Source organism: Rhodnius prolixus, unplaced genomic scaffold (genome assembly GCF_049639745.1).
Source record: "Rhodnius prolixus isolate KJV_2025 unplaced genomic scaffold, Rpr scaffold_5, whole genome shotgun sequence".
Classification (NCBI taxonomy): domain Eukaryota; kingdom Metazoa; phylum Arthropoda; class Insecta; order Hemiptera; family Reduviidae; genus Rhodnius; species Rhodnius prolixus.
Genome location: NW_027411624.1, coordinates 11,906,469 through 11,928,500, shown reverse-complemented (window position 1 = coordinate 11,928,500; position 22,032 = coordinate 11,906,469). Strand labels below are relative to the sequence as shown.

At 30.7% G+C, this 22,032-nt stretch overlaps 1 protein-coding gene and 1 long non-coding RNA gene across 13 annotated transcripts in view; both read right to left on the bottom strand.

The window, feature by feature from the left end:
- The window catches only part of Lerp (lysosomal enzyme receptor protein), a 103,724-nt gene that overhangs the window by 5,696 nt on the left and 75,996 nt on the right, over window positions 1-22,032 (bottom strand). For 2 of the 12 annotated variants that reach the window (XR_012460572.1, XR_012460564.1), the window contains 3 exons: window positions 20,931-21,092; window positions 19,804-19,932; window positions 17,712-17,893 (listed from right to left, as the gene is read on the bottom strand). The exons of 4 other annotated variants lie outside the window; for them this stretch is intronic. The gene's annotated coding sequence lies outside the window, so the exon portion shown is untranslated. Of the gene's footprint in view, window positions 1-17,711; window positions 17,894-19,803; window positions 19,933-20,930; window positions 21,093-22,032 lie in introns of those variants that run through there. 6 more of the 12 variants (XR_012460573.1, XR_012460567.1, XR_012460568.1 and 3 more) reach the window with 4 other exon arrangements.
- Window positions 6,448-17,290, bottom strand: LOC141457828 (uncharacterized). Its single transcript, XR_012460578.1, has 3 exons — window positions 16,637-17,290; window positions 7,484-7,650; window positions 6,448-6,857 (listed from the first exon to the last, which is right to left on the bottom strand). It is a non-coding gene; the product is annotated as an uncharacterized lncRNA (long non-coding RNA).

The window sequence follows — 22,032 nt, the reverse complement described above, 5'->3', positions numbered from 1 at the left end:
CGATTACTTTATTTTAAAATTTGTACTGGATGTATATACACAAATAAATGAAAACAACATGGTGGAACCCTTTTAAGACTCTAATTCTACAATCATTCCTCCAATCCAGTAAATTTTAATAGGTTTTTGGAGGGAAGAGCTCACGTTCCCTCACAATACACACAGACCATTTTGGATTTTTTTATTATTATTTTTTTTGACTATGGATATATCAAATCAAGTATTTGCAGTGAAAAAACGTTTGAGATAAGTTTATCAAGTAGATTTAATTTTTTATCTTTTTCAAAAAATATTATTTGAAAATTAGAGCAAAGAGTTTCATCTTGTATAGAATATTTCCATATTTAAATTAATCAAAACAAGGTAATTTTCACTTCAATAAAACTGAATTCATTACGTCTATAAAATAACGATTTATTTTATTGAAGGTCATAAAGTGAACGAACACTTTACCCCACAAGATTATTATGACGTGAATATGACATAATTGTACGGTACTTCTCAATGACGTGACATGATAAAAATTATTGGAACTGCTAAAAAGAATGGTAAAGATATCCACACTGCTAAGATTAGTTTTTTTATATTAATTTTTTTTTTTTTTTTTTTTTTTTTTGGCGCATCAACAGCTGAGGTCATTAGCGCCCGGAGCTTTTTCCAGTGCACTGCCGGCCTCCGGACAGTGTTCTCTCGTTACAGACAACACTGTCCATCACCGGACAGTGAGCTGTAAGAAGCTCCTAGGAAGAGAAAATCTAAGGGTTTATATTAATTAGAAACATTTTGTATAGAAAATTAATTTTAATAGATTTTGAGGAAGAGTTAGATTGCTATGTAGAATGCTGTAACAGCAGTATTGAAAAACGAAATTTGGTTTGCTCAATGGATGTCTTCAAAAAAATATCTTTCTCTATATGGCTAAAGTAAAGGCAATAATATGCGTACATATCTTTGGTTGATATATGATATTTAGTGTACTAAGTGAGAGAAGTATCATCCATGCAGACAAAAACAGGTGTCCCGTAGGCATATTAAAATAAAAAAGTTTTCGAGACCAAAAAAAAAAATATTCTAGAACCCAAAAGAAGAATAAAGTAGGTCAAATTGAGAGCAACACTTAAATATATAAGTTTTAACTATCAGCGTTTTTCAGTGCATTGAGTTATGCATAAATCAGGCAGAAACTAACGATTATAGTCCAAAATATTTTCAAGAAAATGAAAAACATTCCGTTTGAAGAAACAAAATAGAAAACCTGCACGATTGTAATTATTTCTCTTACAATGAGGAAAGAGAGCTAGCAATCATTTTTACTCCAAACCTGTGAACCCAGTTTAAAGTAAAAAATTCACCTTTAAACTGCTTTAAGTATTTTAAGAAAAAGTGCCATAATTATAATACTTTTTATTTATGAGCATCAAAAGCAAGTAACTAGCTTCTATGAAATGGATGACCTTAATGGCCATCACCTGCCTCATAAGCTGGAAGACCCGAAGAAACGCTACACTTTGATCTCTTTTTTTTGCCTCTACAGCCACTATCCAGAGTGAAAATACACTGAAAAATACTATATTAATATACAACTAAAGATCTCAGACGATGATGAGCATTATTAAAAATAAATAATTGGGTATTAAAAAAGCAACATTGATAACTAATTATAACAAACACTCATATTTTAAAAGAAGTCAAAAATAAAATCTTAAAAGATAAGATAAATATGGAAGTTTAGAGAAGAAGCTGGGAGGAATGAAGCACCATACATGCTTCTATATTTACGTCGAATATTCTCTCTTCTCTATGTACTAAATATAAATGAGTGTATCATTCTAAATAACTCAAGTTCAAAGCTCATTATATTCATGAACATTTGATGTCAGTTATATTCTATAAAGGAAAGGTTGTTAACCCTTTGTCATTCTAAAGATTTCAAAAGTTCCTTCTTTATTCCATTTCAACTGAATAATTATCACACGGATTATAGAATTATAAGTTTTATAATAAGTAAATACTTAATCTAGGATCTAAACAATTCGATAATGCCCTCAATTTTATTTTAGAGTTTTAAAATTTTCACTTATTGCTTACTATTGTCAAGGTCAAATTCTTTATTTCTATTTCTTCTGACACACTAAAAACTTTTTACTTTATTTTAGAATATTTATTTTCATAAATTTTGGGGATAGATTTTTCTTTGTCACGGAATTCTGTTTACTCTAAAACAGAGAAAGTTAAACCTATGCTATGTGATGAAACCACTCACCCAATTTTGTAAAAAGGAAAGTTTCAAGTAAAAACGGTAGACAGTGGCAGTCAAGAAATTATCTACATATCTCGCTCGACCAACTGGCGATTCCCTTCCTACCGAAGAAATTCTGTAAAAACTCTACTCCCAAAATAAGATAAACTAGATCAATGTTAATTAAAATCCGATTTCCACTCTATAAAAGCCACAGTGAAAGGAGAGCCTGCGATTGGAGAAGTAACAATTTCCTGATGCCAACACAACCCACCAAATAATATTCTGGAGATACATCTTTTACTATCAAGGATTACTAAGTTAGTTGCTTTTACCAGAAAAGTACACTCAATGAACCAATTTTAAGTTACAGTTGTAAAAATTTTCCTTTTTAACATTGTTATTTATATTGGAATTTTTATTTACTAATTAAACAATTAAAAATAAACCAAAAACTGAAATTTTAGTGGCCTTTTTTTTTTAACAAAATGTTTTGTAACTTTAAGCGTGCCACGCCATTTAAAGCAAGGCTGGGCACTCATTTAATGGTGACGTAGAAGATATTTTTATCCACCATGATAAAGATATTCAATTTTCAATAAAATTGGATATTCAACAAAGATAATAAATAAATACATACTTATATTAAAAAATAATCGCCTTAATTAACTGTCTCTTGAACTCAAAAAAAAAAAATAAATCATCTTTCAACCTGATGACAAAGTGAGTCACATTTTTAAAAGATATTTTTCAATGGTGGTCGCTTTATTAAAATAATGAAAAAAAAAATGTTTTGAAACACTCTAAAGATTATTATAAAATGTTTATAAATCGAGACTTACTGGAGTTTCATCTGAGTGTAATGTAAGATTGTACGAACTGTATATTTATTTATCAAATATGCTTTGATATTCCAAATTTGAAAAAAAAAATCAAGATTTAGAAATTTAATAATTATATTATGAGAAAAACGTATATTTAAAACAAATGTTTCTTCAAAGGAAAGAACGGAGATGAGATGTCATTCTATTGTAATAAATTGAAAAACTGAAAAAATTAATTTTGCAAACTTGCCTTTCTGTTAACTGATTTTGTTTCAATCACTAAAATTCTACCAATAAATTTTAAGAAACCATATTGTTATAAAAATTTGGAGAAGGGTGATCCTCCTCAAAATAAATACATAAATAGCGTGTATAGAACAAAGTGCTAGCTGAATTGAGAATAGAAACATTTATTCTTTAAATATTTTCATGAGTTAAAGGCAAATGTAATTACTTACATATAAAAAGATTAAATGAAAGTAAAGAATTAGCTATAATAACACTTCAAAATGAATCGATATTCAACAGAAGGCAATTAAAATGCCAGGCGACCGTACGTCGCGTCGGCCAGAACAAATCATATCACAAAAAGCTTCTTTAACCAAACAAAAGGCGGAGATGAGCCAAAATGGATGACTCATGGATATTCATAATTTTCTGCCTGTCGGTAATAATAATAACAATAGCAATGAAAAGACATTACTAAGGGTAGGTAACAAAGGGTCTGGAGTCAGCGAAATGTAATTAACAGAATGAACGCCCCCTACTGGAGGGATAAAACAAAAATTTAACTTTTGTGACACTATAGATTATAACCAATTTACTTTAGTAATTTGGATATATCCCCGTGTTAAAGGCAAAATCAGCAAAAAGGGAAAATTTAATAACGGCAAAGGGAAGAAATTAGTTCAGTCGTAAGCGTACTTGGATTCCTACAAAGGAGATCTCGATTTCAAATTCAGCTGCTGGCCCTTAAGTTTTAAGAAGTTTCTTACAACTCACTGTTTACAGGGCGACCGAGCACTGAAAAAAAGCTCTGGGAACTTTGATGATGGCGCGCCATGAACTAAAAACCAATGTCCACAAAAACTTTTACAGCATTATTACATCGTTTAGTCATAAATATAATAATAACATAGTTACTTGTTAAACCCGGCTCATGAAGCTTTTAAGAAGCTTAGAAAAACTGGTGGTTTAAGAAGTTAGCTCGGTAACGGTTACTGCAGGTGTTGACTCATGAACAGAAAACTGCTTCATCCTCGCTGGGGCATAAAATTAAAACAAATACATTCCTATAATTACAAGTACATTGATTGCCAAAACCATCTAGTGATCTCTGGAAATTAAATGAGACGCAAATGTGCAACGACGAAAGCAGGACAAGTAAATTCCTTACATCTAAAACAGCAAGATATTCTAGACCCACGAAGGTAATCTACCGAGAACTTCTTTAGTTCTCTTTAAAAGAGGAGCTTCATTCAACAATTCGTCTGACAATTCTTGAATAAATCCACAAGATAATTTTGTAGCAAAAAGACCCCTAGTTTGATAGCTAAAAAGTTGTACTTTCTAGAATTTAGAAGAAATAAAAAAATTTGTATAAATAGAAAGAGGAGCATCGTTTCCTGTGAAGCAACCTGAAGAATCTCTCAAGTTAAATAAATATGCGTTGTAAGTAATCAAGAACAGCTGTTATTCTGACTTTACTAAGTAATAATGAATGACGTCTTCTAACAAGATTTATTTTGGATAAATATAAGAGTGAAAAATGCTAAAAAGTGATTAAACCGTGATTAGTACAAAACAGAACAAATGGTACGCAAGGGAAGTTGAACAACAGCTGTACTCTAGGATTACTATAAATAAATGTAATAACAAATTAGTTTGCTGCCACTGAACCATTGTTAGTAATGTTGAATGTTTACTTAGGGCACTAAAATAAACAATATCATTACAATATTGTATAGTGAAAAGGTTTTTCACTAGTGCAAGTTTTGGAAGTAAAACTAGGGTAGCAACACATAGTTAAGGGCGGAGTAGCACTATACTAACTATAAACAACTTAAGGCAACATTAGGGCTTGGCACAAGTAAAATATATTTATCTTCTGTATTCAAACTGTTGTTAAGAATCATCCGTCGTTATTTTTTTTTTTTTTCAGCAGTAGGGTGAACATAAAAGTACAGGATAAATAACGTATATTAAAAAGACTCTAGTAAACATAGCTTACGGGATGAACCATGGAAAAAAGGGCATAAAAAGGAGAGCACGAAAATATTGGGGAGTTGTGTTGTGTAATTTTTTATTTATTTATTTACGGGATCTGTGATGAGTTGTTATGATGCTGCACGATGTAGGTGGGTGAGCCTTCAACAAACAACAGAGGGGAAAAGCAGAAATTTTTCTTTCAACAATACAAGGAAGGGTGTTTTAAATCTGTGTGCTGGCAGTAAGTAACTCTCTCCCTAGATGCCAGCACTGTACTAAAGGCTATAATACATTTTAAAATAGACATCTCTCTCACTAAATCATCATTATGTAAGATAATACGTAATTTATGGGGATTTTATATTGATCCCAACATCCTACCCTAATATGAGATTATGGATTTGTTGTAAAATAACTTTTTAAAAGGCTCTTAGTTTTAATGTAGCTCAATTACTTACTACATTATGTAACGTTCAGGGCTTAAAAAATACAAACTAATCTTTTACAAAGACTATGTTTCTGTCCTTTGAACCTATAACAATAGAGTATTCGTTAATGGCTTTGAAATTACCAGGGAGGTGATGATCTCATTTTACACTAAATAGACACATCATTGTGTAATTTTACATCACACAATGAACTTCAGAGAGGATCTACTGAATACTTTTTGGTCGAAGTGGATTTGTTTCGCAGCAGCTCTTCGCATTTTCACCAATCTTAAACATCAAACTGATCTTTCAGAAGCAAAATCTCCCCATCGAGTCAGTGAAATTTTATTCTAAGGTATTGGATCCCAATTTAAGCTCTTACTAAAGAACCTTTTTGGGCTCACGATAAAGTACAATGGATATCACATGGCAATCCGTTGCACTAATGCAACATCGAAGAAGAATGCAGTGAAATTTCTTGTAAAGAGTTCGACATCTATTTTACGTGTGATGTGCTTCCAAAGAAATTTTTCCACTTAAATACAAAATGCAAAGAAGGAGGTAAATGACCCGCATTACGTAATTTAAATATGATGTCATCGTTTTACTTGCTGTTCAGTCTCATGTAACGCACTTGACAATACCTTGCCAAATTTTTAAACTGATTAAAGTTTAACCAATAAAAACTCGTATGAAATAATAAAAAGAAAACTGTAAAATTTTGTTTACTTTTAGCAGAATAAAATAATTTGATACGCTACGGTGATTGTTCTATAAATAAAAATATTGTACACAAATGAGATGCATTTAATTTGCATTAGAATATAGAAATATGTAGCAACCTTCAAAAAGTAAAAGAAATTTAATGGTAATATATTACAATTCCCAATGAGTATTGTTGTTTCATGTTTAAAATGCTGAACATCATCCAGTGGGGTTTCATGAACATACAAGACTTGAATAATGTATACCACATATTGGATAAAGTATACTTAGTTGACAAGGCTTACTATTTTAGTAGAAACACACATATTTACATGAAAAACTTCTAATTTAGAAAATAAATAACAATTTTATATGTTTGGTCAATAAATATTCAGTGATCATACGAAACAACATCACAAATTGGAGCAAAAATCAATGGACTGCGGGCAAACCCTACAAATAAATTGATTAATCGGTTTTGGTGAGAGAATTTGACTTCAAGAATATTTCTTAAATCAAAAAATAAATAAAATAATATTGAAAAATGTTTTAACAAGCAAATTTCAATGATTTGGCTAATCATTTAATTGTTAAAATTGATAATTTATTCATTGAGATAGCCTATTTAATGCAAACTGTACAGTTGACTGCGTTGCAAGATTTCCTGAGAACTATTAAGAATAATTATCGTTAACCTGTTATTTTCTATTTCCTTGAATCGAATTTATGAAGTCATAGAGATGATTAAGAAAGAAAGTCATATTATGAATCTTCTTTCTCATAAATTAAACAATGTAAGATTGCACAAAAGTAAACAATTCACAGCGCCTTCTAGGTACAACTAAATAAATTTTAGTCAAGTTGTAAGATCAAGCTAACAAGGAGACAGCCTCTTTCATCTATGAGCACTTGTTTTTTTACATAAAACTTTTGTAAAAATAAGAATTAGACAGATTAGAAGAAACCAATGTTTCAGACATTGTAGAAGTGGGACAAACATTGAAGAAAACTAACAAAAAAAACAAAACAAAAGACAATTTGGGCCTCACAATACATTACTTGATTTCTTTCCTTCTTACCTGTTCTAGAATTTCATCCATTTTCCGAGATTTTTAGTCAAGCTGTTTGAGACATGCTGAATATTTCATTTCTTCTCAAAATAACTCATCTCATAATCTGATCGTTACAATATGGAAGAAGTTTGTCCTACATATTATGTGGAAGTAAAATTCTTTACCTGTTGTCGCTACAAATCCATTAAATACTAATGAAACATAATAAACAAAGAACAAAATGGTTGATTTTAAGTTAAGCATCTGAGGAAAATTTTTCAATATAAAACTGCAACAAAATCGAATAGAGTGTTTTGCTTGTGTTTTCCCTAATTTCCATTCACTCGAGTAACAATCCTAGGGACATTATTAAGAAATAAATCATCAGTAGCAGCTGTAAAAAGGGAGCAATATTGTTTGTTTTAGAAAATTATGAACATTAATTTCCTAGCTGACATTTTTGTTTTCATAATTAAATCATTCCTATTTAAATGTTAAGATTAAAAATATGAATTATTAGGGCTGGCAAACAGTTTAAAAAGGTCATTAAATAAAAAGGGCTATATGGCCGCCCTTTCAGATCAGTACCAACTGTTCTTATCACCTTTCTCATCTCTGCTGCTGCTTCTTAGTTGATTTGTCTATAGTAAAAAAGGGAAGCCATATGTTTCTTGGCTGTAGCACGTGTCCCCTTAAAGCCCTATCTTAACACTACATCCGGTTTCTTTCATATAGTTCTTATTTCTATATACAGGAGGCAGGTGATGGAGAGGGTGCCTGGTGTTGGTTTATTTTACAAAAAAAAAAAGTCCTGCACCGGGATGCTGAGATGCAGCATTTGTGGTATATTCTTACATCGTGCTAACTGAGAATAAGCTATTTACTTTGTTTTATTTGCGAAACAATTATTATGTAATACATACATAAAGTAATGGACGGTGGAAAAAATCTCTTTCAAAGGAAAAAAAGGTAGTCAAGTAAAAGCGTAGATAATTTTGTGGCTTTATTTTATAATGAACGTTTCACTTTACTTAGAAATTCTTTTAAAAGGAAAAAGAACAATAATTTTTTTTCTAGTTTTATAAAAGCTTATTCCGTCTTCTAGTGAAAAAGAAGTATAAAATTAATTTCATATAATTTTTGTTAAACAATCAATCTCTGAAATATCTTTTTCTTTATTATTTTAAACTTTCCAATTTATTGAAATTAGAACTTCATCGCAAAAAACAATTTTTGAATTACCTATGGTAAGAAAACTATTGTAACGCTTGTTTGAATATTTGTAATGAATAAATGTTTACCTACAGATCAAGTTTCTCATAATTATTAGAGCAATCGTTTACCCTTAAAGAAAACTATGAATAACTCTTTACCAGATATCTCTGTAATGCAATAAATTTTGCAAAATAAATCTGAACCTAGAAGATTAACTAAATATAGTAGTTCAAAACCCAATATTCCTTGGTACCAAAATCTAAATAATCAAAACTAATATGAAACTATTATTGTTCCACAATAACTTAAGGTAAAATATTGTAAATATTGAACTAAAAATAGATTCATAGATTCAGTATACATTACAGTATTCTTGGAATAAAATTACATTTTAAGAAAGAAGAAATATAAATACCAAAGAACCAATAGTAGTTAAGGACTTTATGGAAGTGAAGTTACAGGTAAAATTCAAGTAAAAATACCGCTATTTCTATTTTAGATACAAAAAAAAAATATATATTACTCCCCTAACTAATAAAAAAAAGTAAAGATAAGTTTTCTAAAAAATATAAAAGATATGCCCACAAGGAATGTCTACTTAAAAATATTGTTACCTGCTTATTGTTATATTTTGTGTGAAGTACCTCTAGGTAATGTATAGAAGGGAACTCTATTCAAAATAAAGAATTTACCTCCAGTTTAAGTTCAAATACCTCTTTATTCTCTTTGCTTAGAGAATAAAAGTATCTAATAGTGTGAAAACTTGGAAGGAATGTTCAAAACTACAAAGTTTATTAAAACTAAAGAATAGATTTCACAAATTTAGTACTAAATTATTTCTGAAATCGAAGCAATAAAGCTATTTATTTAATTAAAGACCAATTTGAGGACTCTTCTAGTAACTATTGATTAATAAAGAACGTCTAAATGTAAGCACAGTAAATCTTTAGGCTTCTACACCATGTTTAATGTCGGGGGAGAATAAATATTGAATAAAAGCTGCATTATTTTTATTTTTTCAATGTATCAATTAGCACTACTATAATTGGAGAAGCTGTGTGAATTATTCATACCATATTAAAGAAAAATCGTAATAATTTTAAATAATATACAAAGAAGTTATAATGTACATTTAATTGTAGACCGACATCTAAAATAAATAAATAAATACATAAAGAAAAGAATCAAAATGAATGTAATATTAAGATGATTGAAATACCCGCATCAATAAAATTAAATAACCAAATAGGCAAGAAAAGGAGAAAATGGTTAATAGAGGGAATGAATCAATGTTGATTTTACTTTAACTAGGTGACAGATTTGATATATTACGTATGATTGTAGTGAGATCAGACCAGTACGACTATGTGATTGTTACTTTGGACTCTAGTATACTGTTCTCGCAGACTACTATTGTTCATATTTCAAAATATAAACTGGTTATTATATTGGTGAACTTATTGTTAAATATTTAATAATAACAATCAATAAAACTTTAACTGTTCACCACTATATCAAGGCTATATTTCCGCAATCAAATGATTAAATTTTGTGACTTAGAAGATTAATCATTACAAAATTTGTTAACAACAGGCTCTTTAAAATAAAATAAAGCGCAGCATGCTCAAAATATATATTTTAGTAGCTTACCACTATTTTTCGCAGAATGTGTGCCATAGCACTCTGAGAAGTTAATTTTTGGACATCCAAGGAACTGAGTAGACTTCATTCTAGAACTAGATTCCTCGTCTTCGGAATGTTAAATGTTTCCCTACTGGAGATTGTGGCATCTGGTAATCTTTATGAACTCTCTAGGCTTATTCAGTGCAGTAGGCAATTGAGTTACCATGCTCCCTAGAGGCCTGTTGCTACTATATTAGTTTATAGTATTGACATCTGGCAATTTTCAGCCGGATTTGTTGGTCTTGAAGCCCCGGAGTCTTTCTTGAGATAAAGGGGTAGGCGAGACGTAATTGGCATTTTGAAAGACTTTCATTTCAAAATCACTTTTCTACTTTCTGGGACAGTGAGAGGAACCGGTTTGTTGCCATCAGGGAGTGTCTATCATCCCAACTAACGGCTCACCGCCTTTCTTGGAGGAAGTCTACTTCGGAATATCTTGAAGAATATTGTCGGAGAAGCGTTTGTTGGCACAAAGAGCGATCGATGTCAGCTAAAGTCCCTCTCCCTAGAACTTCACTAGAGAATGGGGGAGGTTTCAACACTTGACAGTGTTATAGGAAGCGTGGTCACATGAGTTTTTAGATCTATTTTGGTCTTAATTCAGTTTACCACTTAAATAGTATAAAAAAAAAAGAACAACTCAAAAAAAAACATTTTTGAACCGAAAAAACGAAGCACAGATGCAACACTACATTCCCTCCTTAAATTTTAGAATGCATTTTTGGAGATAAATTGGCAAAAAAAATAAAGCGTACCAGATGAAATGAAATATAGAATTCTGTGGGAGAAAATAAATGCAGAGAACTGATCTAAAACGTAACGATCAAAATCAATCAACAGCAAAAGTGCCACAGTTTTTGAATGGAGTCTGCAAAAGTATTTTTTACTTACTCTTAAATGTGTTCAAACGAATTAAATATATGAAAGCTTCACATAAAATATTGTCGTTATCATGTTTTATATGCAAATCTGGATTCACTTTTTCTTTTTTATATATTTTTTTTAGGCAAAGTGGATAACATTAATTCTCCCCAAGCATATAGAAACGTAAAATATAAATCAGTGTCTAAATCAAACAGATGAGGGGTTGTAAGTGAACTGTAACTAACTAGCAGTGATCTGTTCACCATGGTGATCAAAGCCTTCTATATTTGCCCTTCGGCTTAGGAGAACAGCACAATATGAAATAGGGAGAGAAAGTAGAAAAATTTTCTGCTAAAGTTGGCATTTTCTTTGTAATATAGCTTTTAACATATCAAGCTTTAAATGGGCTCCGAACTGGACATACTGTTGAGGGGTGCTTAGGCAAGCTGTAGTATTATTTTTTTGAGGTATTCAGCAATGAAAGGAGAGATCCTTTTGCAGGAAATAAAAGACCATTTCCAGAAAGAGAGAACTCGTACTGTTCAGGACGTTATTTTGATATCAAAAGCAACGCCTCTTTGATTTCAGCTGAAGCGTGCCGCATTTTATCCCCCCCCCCCAGGATCCGGTTCTGTTTCCGGTTTCCAATGTCCATGAATACTATGGGTAAGCGAATACAAGATCCCATACTTGGAAGCTAAGGAAATAGAGGACAATGAATTTTCTGCAAGAGTGGAATACGGTTCCTTTCCATTACTTAGCTCTTACCAAAGAGTTCTTCCCCTCTCACACAAAAATTCTCCTTCCTGTGTGAGGAGGATGGTAGGAGGAGTGTATTTTCTAAATACTATATAGCACCCTACAAGATCCCTAGATAGCAGCATATGGTATACTAGTTTGGAGAAGAATGGGAAACACCCTTTTGTAATCCAATCTGTTTCCTTTCTATTCTCGCACCTCCATAATACTTGATTTCATGGGTCATTCATTTAGATCCCAAGAGAGTTCTTGCCAATAATATGAGGGGTTAGAGAGTACTTCAAGTCAAATAAGTCGTAATTATGTACTAAGCCTTTTTTCGGCGGGGTGGCTCCTGACACATAAGGCCTTTAGAAAGATGACTAAGCCCCCCTAACGTTGTATAAGATATGTACAAGCGATAAACTAAAAAAAAGAGGTAGTAATTTATCTGCAACAACGGGCTCAAATTTCAAAATAACAGGGTATCGGGTAGGCGCCAAACTCTAATCAAGTTAATTTGAGTAAAGTATGAAAATTTGTTTAAAAAAAGACATTATGGTAAAAAAGAATTCCAGATAATTTTTGTATTAAGTGAAATCAAAAAACCCATTCTATCAATACAATTTACTAATATTAATTTTTTGAGAAAAATAACGCACATAAAAACTTGAGATCACTAGCTTTCTCTTTACAGTAATTACAGAGATTACAGTAATGGTAATAAAGGAAGATTCTATAAAACTATGGCTGATCAGTTACCTAGACAACCATGGTTTTAAGGGAACTGTCACTGAATAAATGGGTTGTTACGACAATAAGCAGGCTAAGAGCGAGGTGTGCAGATCGTATCTACACAGATATCAACAAAAGGTCCTCTCCTCTTAGCGTAGATTGCAATGAGGAGGAGAATTTCAAAACATATAATAATGATATGTCCACGTTATGTGGTAGAAAGGAAACGAATGTTTGACGACTTATACAGGTATTCAGATGCACCATTTCGCTACGAAGACATAATATTCTCCACCAACATATATGTGCTTAAGTCTATAGCAGAGTTAGCAATGAAATATGAATGTATTTAAAAGTTATAGAAGTTAGAGAAGAACTGTCCCAAAATGAATTTCAAAAGATAGATAATAACAAAAGTACAAGCAGTAAAGTGTGTATTTAATGTATTATATACGAAGTTTGGTCAAAATAAAATAAAAAAGGGTGCAACAACTTTTAACTTTATATTTCTCCTAGTAACATTTTAAAAATTTAAAATATCAGAACGCAAAAAAGAAAATAATTAAAACTTGTTTTCGCACACATAAAAACGAGAAGAAGCAACCGTTAAAAAAGAAAAAAAACGTTAAAAATAGATAAAATAGTCTTGTTACAATAAAACAAGTCTAGAAGAACATTATTTTTATGTATTTAATACAGAACACGGAGTGCCATAAAAACAGAACAATAGACCAGGATATCATGGAAATGAAATGAGTTAAATGTATAACATAGCGGTACTAGTAAATAAGGGGCAAACTTACACACCTAGTAATGTTGTATGAGTGACATTCCTAGATGTACACAACAATCGATCATTTTGTTAATAATTAGTCATTCAGATCATTATTTTGTTAATAAATCTAGTTAGAATTATTTGTCATTGCTACATTAGAATTAATAATTCCTAAATTTCTATTATTGTTAACGTAATTGAATTTTCAGTAAAAGCAATAATTATTGCAAATATTAAAAAAAATTTGATATAATAACAATTCAAATTTATAGAGAATAAAATGAACACCACACAATTTAATAAATAGTAAAAGCTTATGGTAGTTATGCAGGCGAATGCATGCATAAACTGGTATGTACAAAAGGTTTTAATAAGATTTGAATTGCACAGTGAATTTCTAATACTTTTAACAACCGCTAGATGTCATTTGTAAAGTCGAAACCTCAAAAATTAACCAGTTTGTTAAAATGGAAAATGAAATATGTACTGTATGGGATGTGCAGAGGAGGAAGAGAACTCACTAGTTTTGGCAAAAAAAAAATCTAAAATTATAAAAAAAGGGTCGACCAAAAGACGTCAGAGAGGTATTTGGTAGAAGACCAAATAGGCTACAGAGTGACTCTCGCTGAACTGCAGAAAGTCTACCCGCTGAAAGGTAGGTTTTTTAGATGAGATGAATGAGGTTATAAATAAGTGAGAAAACACAAATGAACGCTATTTGCTAGGCAGAAAGAAAATAAGGCTGTATTATAAAAGGCTTTGCCTAAAAAATGGCCTAATTTTTAAAATGTACTTTTTGATGCACTTTTAAACGTACTATAAATAGTAATACGTTTTTAAATGTTCTAGGTATTTTACATTTATAACAAACATTAAAAGCTCATTGCATTATTATTAGCAGATTTTAAAAGTGCTTTACCATTAAATGATCATTTATTTTAGAAAGATTAAGATAGTTGTGAAATAATTAAACATGTATACAAAAGTTTGCCTAATTTTTATTATTTATGCATAACAACTGTTGACGAGGCTGGAGAAAGAGATCTTCAAATATAGGAAACAAAGAGGTATTTTAAAAAACCCAAATTTCTAGATTTGAAGGCAAAAAGCATTCTAACTTTAAAAAAGAAACATATCAGACCAGCAATTCGTTGCTCAGCAATCAGTTGCTAAACTAGTGTTGATGAAATTCAAAGAATAATTGAACTAAGTAAAAACGATGAAGTGGAATTAGTTAGAACGCTGGCCAGAATAAGAAACACAGAATTATAAATACAGCTAGAAAATTTCCAATAGAATGGTGTTTGGAATTCAATAACAAATTAACAACTTCACATTATAGCTTCCGCAAAGGAAAATGAACCGCTAAAAAATGGGTTATTTCCAACTGTACTATTCAGAACTATAGTAATGACGACATAATGTTAATCTGTAAGTATTTATGCTGGTTTTATCAGACAGGTAGCATCATTCTACGTGTGTATAAAAAGGTGCCATTGATCTTTACCAATATCGCCGCATGCCCGTAATATTGCGTAATATGTGCGGGTAATAAAATTCCCTAGAGCCCATCTGTATAAAAGTACATGCCTTATAGACTGACTACAAGATTCGGATTAGTTAAAAGAATCTATTTTTAAGCAGAATGTTTCGAAATTTGGTAAACTGAGTCAGCGCGCAGTTAGAATAGAAGTTCTAACTGACAAGCGTTAATCTAAACAAACATTTACCACTTAGATGATTTCATTTTATCTTTACTGGGCTCAATAAGAGTCATTACAAATGTTAGTAGCTGGATCAATATTGCAAAAGCTCCTGCAGCATCTCTTTGTGAGGAAGTGGCGAGGATTTAAATAAATTTCTTAACCACCTGCGATTCTATACTGCAAAGATCTGTAAATAAGGGATACTGAGAAGATAATCAACGCCCAACACTTGCCCTAAATTGTGTAGGGTTTACTACTGAAGTAGACCGTAAGAGTTGAGGTTAAAAATGAATATACGAGGAACAAATCAGATCTGCGTCCCAAATTAACTCAAGAATATTAAACAGAAAAACAAGTTTTTGAAAGGAAGCATCCAGAAATTAATAGAGAACAGCAAAACATGTATTCAGTTAGTTAAGCTGTGACTGCCAATTCTTTAACACAAAGATTAACAGAAACAAGTTTAAAAACGGATCTTCAAATTCCCCTCTCACAAATAGAAAACTTTTTAAAGGTTTTAACGTAGTAAATGCAAATGCATATTAATTAAAGCCCCTCTTTTTAGACGTTTACTAATTAAGAAAACAGGACTACATTTTAATAATTAAATTATACTGGAATCTATGAAGCAAAGTAACGCATTCATGAAGAAACAATGCTAATGTAATTATTAAAGCAATGTAGAAAAGGGCAAACAAACTAAATCGTCCCCTTTAAGAATCTGTTTTAAAATAACAAGCACATTTTGAAATAAACAAGTGTACCCACTTATACTAAAACAGCTAATGTGTCATCAATTTAGATTACCAGATGAAGTAAGCATTTTATTAAATTTATGTATAATCTGATATTAAAATTAAAGTTGATGATGATAGTGTTTTGATTATTATAGCTTACTTCAGATTACAAGTAAAAGATGTAATTGCTTATAATAACTAAATATCTTACGCAAATTTGATTATTCATACCAATAACTTGGACAACTAGCATTAAATATCCAAGCATAATTACTTAACTCCACACAGAACTTTCAATAATGCTTCGTTTTCAAGATATTTCTGTACACCCTGAAAAATACCAACACCCAATTTCTTTTTTGCACCCAGAAAACCTTGAAACAAGTTCTGGTGAAACTGATTGTAAGTTTCGAAACTATGATATGATTGCAATATCTATTCTTACCAATAATAAAGTTAATAAAACAATTATGCCTTAAATGTCTTTAAAACAAAAACATAAATATGCGAAAACAAAGCCGTTATTTTTCAAAAATAAGCACCAAATAACTGAGACGGATACAAAAGGATTATATAAATCTGGTCAGTCAGTGAAAGCTTTACCAGCGTAATAATTACCACAACAACTAAAGAGAAAGTTTACCATCAAGTTCAACAAATCCATAAACGTAAAATCATATCTTAAGTTTTTTAAAAAAAGAGAAGATAATGTTATAAACAAACTCACCTAACAAGAAAACAAAACAAAAATCTACTTTAAACATAGATTTATTTTATCTATCACAGTCATCCATCACCACTTGTTTTATGTAACAATCTTGAACCAAGATTTAGATAAAATGATGCTCTATGAGAGAAATTAAACTTATTTATATAGTAAAATATGTTGTTTACTATTTCTAACAGATGTTAAAGTGATTGCGATGGAGTTTATTTTGTATTTTGCTGGAAACAAGTTTTGACTCGTTTTTAAAATTTTATTTCCTTCAAAATATTTAAAAAGGCTTCGAAGTATTTATGAGAATTAGAAGTTCATTCGTTCAATGATAATGATTCGATATATGATGACAATACTCAATGATAAGATACATATGTACATATGTATATGCAATTAACCCCAAAGTTTGTGACAAAAACGTCATTACGGTTTTTACATATCTTGAACATTGAAATACTCACTGTTTGATTATGGGACTTCCCATAAACTTATACTGTAAATTTATTCATATAGTTTACGGATTAATTACTATATTACGACTGTATTTGAATACAATGCACACATTGTTCAATATCTTAATATCATGAGTAAATACATTAACCTCTCCGTTTTGAAAGATTTTAGTTTTAAATTGTCTTTTCTTAGAATTATTAGAAGAATGAATTGCTTACCATTTTGAACGTTTCCTCAAAAATTGTCAACCACAAAAACGTATTTATTTTCCCATTACATTATACGGTTAACTTTAAGATGCTCATAACCAAAGCAAATCACAGAATTATCTGTCAATTACATTAAATAATTATATTTAAATTCAATCACAATTAATAATCCATGTTACATGTTTAACATTGTTATGTATCTAGATTCTATTAGTATTATTTTATCTTATTTTACAATTAACTTCTTTAATTTTTTTGCACATTCTCGTATCTATGAAAATTTTAATGAGAGATACAACGATTTGCTTAGGTTAGTTAAGTGGTCGAAATGTAAACCAATGCGAAGAAAATAAAAAATAATTTCGAAAGAAAACAGTCACCAAAAGAAAAAAAGTTGAAAGTACCCTAAAAGCACTAACCAATTATAGATTTGACCATTTAATGTTTATTTTTGTCCACTGAAAATATTGTTCTCTAATTAAAAACCATGTCCACTTGTCGTCTCAGGCTGTTTAATCATTTTTCGCTCAACAATCAGTTAGTATTTCCTTTTCACATTGAAGTTTAATTTTAGAAAGGCTACTGGTGTTCACCATCTGTAATCCTGCATTTTAAATATATGTAAGTAATGGGTTAATAAATGATTTAATTATTTCGTAGTAACTATCCTATTTTTATCAGGTCTAATCGCAATCATAGGGAAGTACTATGATACAAACATGATATAGTTTGGATAGATACTACTACAATAAACATTTAACAAGTTTTTCATGAAATAAGCACTACTTTTCCAAACTTTTATTTCCACAATTACCTAGATCTCAATTTCGGTGAAATGAGTAAAGTCTGTTAGGTTCTAAATTTGCCCAAAACTATTATTTCTCCACAGTTGCCACCATAAACGTTAAAAAAGTGATTTATAGTGAAAGAAAATGGAATGAAATAAGTTTTTTTAATAATTTGATACTTTGCACAAGGCTAGATGATAAATATAACTATGAAGCCAATTGTAAACACCATTTGGTCAATGATAAAACAGGACATGATTTTATTTATATATATATATATATATACAAACGTCGTTTTCTTAGAAGAAGAGTGATAAAGTTTTAAATATTGGCTATCTATGTTATCATTTTTAGATATTAATTTTTTCAAAAGCTGTTAATATTTAAATATATATATATATATATATTTTATTACTAACTACAAGACGAAATTATTCTTAGTAGTACTACTTCGTTGCAGGTGATACCATCGAAACATTACTAATTAAATGGTTTCTACTAGGATTGAAAGAAAAATGAAGAGAAATGAATTTGAAAAACTTTTTAGTTTTCGATTCTCGTAGTACCAATTTACAGAATTGAAGACTTGCAACTCTTTACTGAACTTTGTGATCTTGGAGACGTCAGTAGTTCAAGTATTAAGAGTTTTGTTTAACTTAAAAAGCTTATTACAGAAATACTTTTCTGATGTAAGAATGCTGATTGGAGCAGAGAGTCTAGTGTCGCCTTCCCTACTTTTTCAATTGATTACTTTTATAAAACTCCAAAAAGATGATTTTTTAAGGCTTTAGTTTTAGAGACAGCGTCAATCCTTATCCTGGAGTTTGGCCCAATTTATTTCTGAAAAATGCGTCATTTGACTTTTCGAAAGCACAAGTTTTTTTTTTTTTTTAATTTCAGTAACCCTACCACGACAAAGTTTATCCAACCAATGGTATTTACATCTAGTTCAAACCTTTTGAACGTGTATCTTGGCATTCATTCCCAGGGTTGTTTCCATAACGGGGGTCATCAGGTTCGTGCAAGATAACTAATAGTATTTACAAAGCTATAAACTCTTAGTCAAAACTGGGGTGCACCCAAAAATAAAATGATATTAATGATTAGTATTAAAAAATTACATAATTTGTATTTTGGCTAACAAATAAATCAATTAGCTGACGTCACGATTTGAATGCGAATACATCGAATGAATTCTCAGCCTTGACAGTGATAAATTAAATGGCGCCTAAAACATCTAGTATCTTATCAATGAAAGGTTCAAATTTTCTGTTATCATAAATATCCCAAAAATTAAAATGAAATATCACAAAATTTAAAGTAACAAGTGTATAAAAAAAATGTGTTAATAACTCTCTTATCAATTTCATTTGCAATTTCTGCAGCTAAAAACAATTGGATGAAAAAAAACAAGCTCGTTACATAGCATCTGCTCTGCAAAGCGTGCAAAACAAGTCTAGAGATACGAATTAAATGGACAATTGGTCTTCTCAACACAGAACAAGAAGAGTGCCTATCTTCATCAGGCTTTAACCCGCTGGGAAACAATAGTTTCAGAAGAATTTCCTACCATAGGTTTGGATCTACTTCTAGTGGAGTCTTGACTAAAGAAACTATTCACTTATATTCTATCTGATTTCATTGCAACCACTAGTTTGCGATAAGAGACTCCTGCGCTTGGATATCAGAGAAGATAGCATGCAAAACCGAACAGGGTAACTCTGACCTCAAAGTAAATAGAAGTTCTTTCTTCTACTAGTCCAGCACTTAAAGCTGCAGGAACAGGATACTGGACTCGTTCATCACGTTCTTAATACGCTTCAGTTTGCTGTGGCTAATTTCTCTTAACGTCTGCCTTCGAATGAATTTAAAAATAAAAAATTTAGAGTGTAATTGAAGCGAATAAGTGCAAGAAAAAATAAAAATTTCTAGGAATTACTTTTTCAGTAAACAGTATTGAAAAAATCGAGTCACCATTTTACGTCAGTTTTCTTTCAGATTACATTATTTGACACTTTGATACTTACTATGATTTTTTTTTAATTTTTAATATTAACAGATTCTACTGAAAACCAATTAAGAATTTATAAGTGCACTTAGTGAGTGAGAGAACACTTACAGAAAAAAAATTTTGAAACATTTTCCTGCATACAAACTCCGTTAAGGTCGTTCCTTATCTACCATTTTAAAAATAATAATTTAAATAACCAAACCAATTTCACTTTTGATAGAATATTACCATTTAATTTTAATCACTATATCCCACATTGTTTGTTTTCATTGTTATTATATTACTGGAAGAGAGGGATTTAATGACTTTTTGTCAAATGGTAACTGTTGAATTAAACTTCCTTTTTTTAAAAATATGCAGGTATAAACTCTGCTGATACATTTTCCTTTTAATTACAACAGGTAAGAGGGGTATAAATGAAGTCGAAGAGAGATTTCAAATGGAATTACAAAACTATAAGGGGGAGCTTAAGCTGTGGATATAAAACAGAAAATGTTCATTCGTTCAATACCTGGCATATGCATCCAAAATCACAACCTTCAATGAAGGAATACCATTCAGTGTTTAAAAGAGGGATTCCCCGTCAAATCTCCAGCCCAGTTAGAGAACAAACTCTAACAGCTAAAAGACCAAACAGGAATACAACAGGTTCACTCTTTTGCAAGAGCCTTCCACCATTGGAAGGGTGGCATAAATTAAAGAAACTAGAAATGGTCGAAAGAGAAATAAAGTTCACAGAAATATAGCATAAATTTGTGATTTTAAGTTCAAAAATGCATTCATTCCTTTATATATGTAGCATATTGTCGCAACATTTTTGTAACTAATGAATAGATACCAACCCTGAAGTGCGATTCTGGCGGATGTTTAAAACTTTCCATCTCATCTGTTCGTTCATGTTCCAGTCACTTTATTTTTTGGAATATTTGGAAGGCGATGCCACATACAGCGAATAATAGGCCCAAAAATTTACGCTAAACTTATACTTTGTTTTGAAAGTATCACTGAAATTACGGTTTTAACCATTATCTTATATGATAATAAAAGAATGAAATAATATATATGTGTGTGTGTGTATAAAATTACAACACATAATTTTAAGTCTAATTAGATGAAATGAATCCAATACATGCAATAAAATTTAAAATTTTAAAAGGTGAAAGATGAAGAAGATAAAAATCTGGAGGCGCTAAGAAGGTAGCAAGTTGACTAGGCCTTGATAAAGGACTAGGTGCCCTAAGAAAGGTTTTGCTCTAGGTAAAGGGCACTATATACATGGAACATCTGCCCTCTTTAAGACAGCTGCAATGATGTACACACACCTGGTGTGTTCCTCTATAAGACTCAAGGTCTCTTGCAGATGTGAAGAAAAAGGAAGATGAAACGCCATTTCCAAGAAGTTGTTCTCCATCCTTCTACCCGTATTTCTTAAGTAAACACAATGTGAATAGATCCCTCTGCTTTTACTTTTCCCATTAATAGAAAAATGTTCCGATGTTTTGTACTACAAGAATAAAGTCAAATTTTAGAACAGTGATTTTTAAATGTTTTTGAAGAAGAGTCTGCACACCAGGTTTTGATGTTACCGATTGAAACTATTAAAAAATGAAAAGACAAAAAAATTAAAATCGAATCAACACGTAGTCAGAACTAAAAAACGTAACTGAAATGAATTAAATTCAAATTGATAAATTGTCGTAAATGATATATTATTATTATTATCTATTTCTTTGCTCACACTGTATACTAAATCGTCTTAATACAAATTTGTGTGCTTAATTACCAAGTCCCACAAGAATCTTTGTGTTAAATGATTTATAAATTTGATACGTTACACAACCAAGAAAACAACCTGATTCGAAAGATAGGCGAAAATGAATTAAAATGACTGAAATTAGCAATCATTTCACTTTCCGATAGAATAAATTTATTATCACTAATAAA